The 2,727-nt window shown below is 36.2% G+C and overlaps 1 long non-coding RNA gene across 1 annotated transcript; it reads left to right on the top strand.

The window, feature by feature from the left end:
* Positions 1–1,202: 1,202 nt before the first annotated feature.
* On the top strand, positions 1,203–2,194 carry LOC118878631 (uncharacterized). Its single transcript, XR_005015169.3, has 2 exons — positions 1,203–1,824; positions 2,028–2,194. It is a non-coding gene; the product is annotated as an uncharacterized lncRNA (long non-coding RNA).
* Positions 2,195–2,727: the final 533 nt, after the last annotated feature.

The raw sequence follows: 2,727 nt of genomic DNA, 5'->3' as shown, positions 1-2,727 counted from the left end.
TCACGCGCCTTTTTTCGTCTTTTTCACTTGCGTTTACTTATGTGAAGGAGTTAGAATTACCCGCAATTAACGTAGTTAAACGAAATAAACCAGTGGTTTAAAAGTTATACCTATACCATTCGCAGGTAAGTCTGTCGCAGACCAATATTTCTGTAAACAGTGAGAGTAAAAGCAAATAAATGAATCTGTGAAAGAATTTAAAAATCTTATTGAGTGCATAGTTCCTAGAAATCAAAAATAAGAGATGTTTGTTTTAAAAACTTATGTTTGTGGTTAAAATTCGTTAAAAATGAATATTAATAACATTAAACCACAGTTTTTACTATTGTGTACGTAAACAAACATGGCTATTTAAATAAAAGTCTCAATTTGTAGTCCCTGGAAAAGTGTTGATTTTCCCGCAAATGCAAAATAAAAAAAAATTTTCTTAAATAATACAAAGATCTTTAAATAAGGTGTGGTACATTTTTCTTTATAATTTTTTACAAAAAAGAACAAAAAATCAAGTGACCGAAAACAAAAATTTCAGAATTTCTTCTCTTGTTTTTTAAATTTTAAGCTTAAGTTTATTTGTAAGTTTAATTTTTAAAAGACTTCTGTGATTTCCTTGCAAAAGATAAAATTTTCTTTATTATAAATTAAACTTACAAATAACGATTACTTTCGGACACTTGTTTTTATACTCGCCTCGTTCTATTTTCAAAACAAATTTTTCTTCTAATACTAGATGCAATCGCTCTGGTGGAGCCCTCGGAGCCTCCCAAAAAGGCGCTGCAGGAGGCAATGCGGTGCGTGAAGAATTTGAGCTGCACCAAAAAAAAGGCAACTGCGGCCCCAGATGTTGGCGAGGAGGTGCCAACGACTCCGTTAGGACCCGGAACCCCCGAGCCAACATTTTAAAATTAAGATCTAAATAAATAAAAATATACAGAAATTAAATAAAACTGTAAATATATTTGCTGCTACGCGATAAAAAGGTGCCTAACATGTGATTTTTTGCTGTTTAAGTGAGCGCTCAACGTGTGCTGAATGTTTGCTTTTTCCGCTCAAAAAAGCGCTCAATACTTGCTATTTTATGAGCACTGATAAACCCTAGGACATGTCTATGTTAATTTAAGCACTCATTTTCATAGAAATTGTGCGCTCATTAAGCGCTCAGTGATGAAATTTTTGCAAAGATTGAGTGTTCAATAAGCGCTGAATGGTACTGCAGGGTGGATTTTCGATCTTTCTAGTGTGCGTTGTCCGTGTAAAATTCTTTAGTTGCGTAAGTGTATTATTTCGTGTGCTCTCCCAGTCGTAAGTTGCGGAACGTGTTTTAAAAAAACATAGTTCTGGGTCGTACCTTTTTTACGCAAAACAGCACGCATGCAAATTTTCCAAGGCAAATGTGCGTGCTGGGTGCATTCTATTGCGGTGCCTTCTAGAAGTGTTTCAGAATAATGCATCCAGAAGCATGCCCAAACACCCGTTTCGGGAACGTATTCCGAAAGAAATAGTTCTGGGTCGTATCTTTTATACGCAAAACAGCACGCATGCAAATTTAACTAGCAACTGTGCGTGCTGGGGGCAGTCTTTTGGGTGCCATCTGGGTGTATTTCAATGCCGATGCGCATTTTTTTTACAATCGTCTTTTTTCGGAACTGTTCTCTTGACAAACAAATAATAAAGACAAAAGGGAACATGCAAGGAAGCGAGCGGTTTTTCTTGTCTCTTGCATTTCTCGTCAGTTGCATTTTTAGTTCTGAAAAGTGAAGTTCGTGCCACGTGTTTTGAAAAAGTTTGTTGCTTTCTGCCACCAATTTTACATCAATATTTTCACAGGTAAGTAAAGTGTAGATAATTTAGTTCAATATGAACACAATAAAATAACACAGTACATGTACACTGAACATTCAAACTAAAAACATATTAAACAAATAAAATAATAACTATTTGTATGTAAATTGTACATACAATATAAACATATTGTATATTTGTAATGTATATACACATATTTCATATTCAATTTGCTTTATATTTTTCAGAATCGCAAAAAATGAATGGGCACACCAAGGACTGAACTGCGTAAATGACAAAAGTACATAAACAAGAAGGAAGCACCAAAGCACCGTACAGAAGGGGAGTTACTCCGATTAAAAATTAGTTGCGTTTTTGAATATTGAAATGAAAATAAATATGAAATTGAAATCCAGTTTTATGTATTCCTGGGGAAAACTTCCAGATATTTCGTTTTTGAATGCTTCTAGGTGCATTCCTGGGTACATGTTACAGGTGCATTAAAAATGAGTACACCCAGAAGGAGTTTAGTATGTTGCTTCCAGGTGCATTAAAAAATAATACACCCAGAATGTGTTTAGTATGTTGCTTCCAGGTGCATTAAAAAAGAGTACACCCAGAATGTGTTTAGTTTGTTACTTCCAGGTGCATTCCAGATATATGCTTCCAGAAGCATGCAACGGGTGCATTCTTTTTTGTCCCGCACCCGTGTAAAAAGAATGGACAGACTCATCACTTCCGGAACACCTTTTCGATGCCATTTCATAATGAAAGAACGCGTGCTGGAATGCTGTCATTTACGACTGGGCTGCTGCAAAAAAAGGCTCAACGTCGCATTTAACAAACGCGCCTTAACAAAGCGCTGTAGGCTAGGGCTCTAGTCCAGCGGTCGGCAGCGCCGTATTAAGTGAGCATAGGAAATAGTTCTGGCCTTCCGCTGCTTGCTCA

Source organism: Drosophila suzukii, assembly GCF_043229965.1.
Source record: "Drosophila suzukii chromosome 2 unlocalized genomic scaffold, CBGP_Dsuzu_IsoJpt1.0 scf_2c, whole genome shotgun sequence".
Classification (NCBI taxonomy): domain Eukaryota; kingdom Metazoa; phylum Arthropoda; class Insecta; order Diptera; family Drosophilidae; genus Drosophila; species Drosophila suzukii.
Note: the sequence above shows the minus strand (reverse complement) of the source record. Positions and strands in the feature narration are given on the sequence as shown.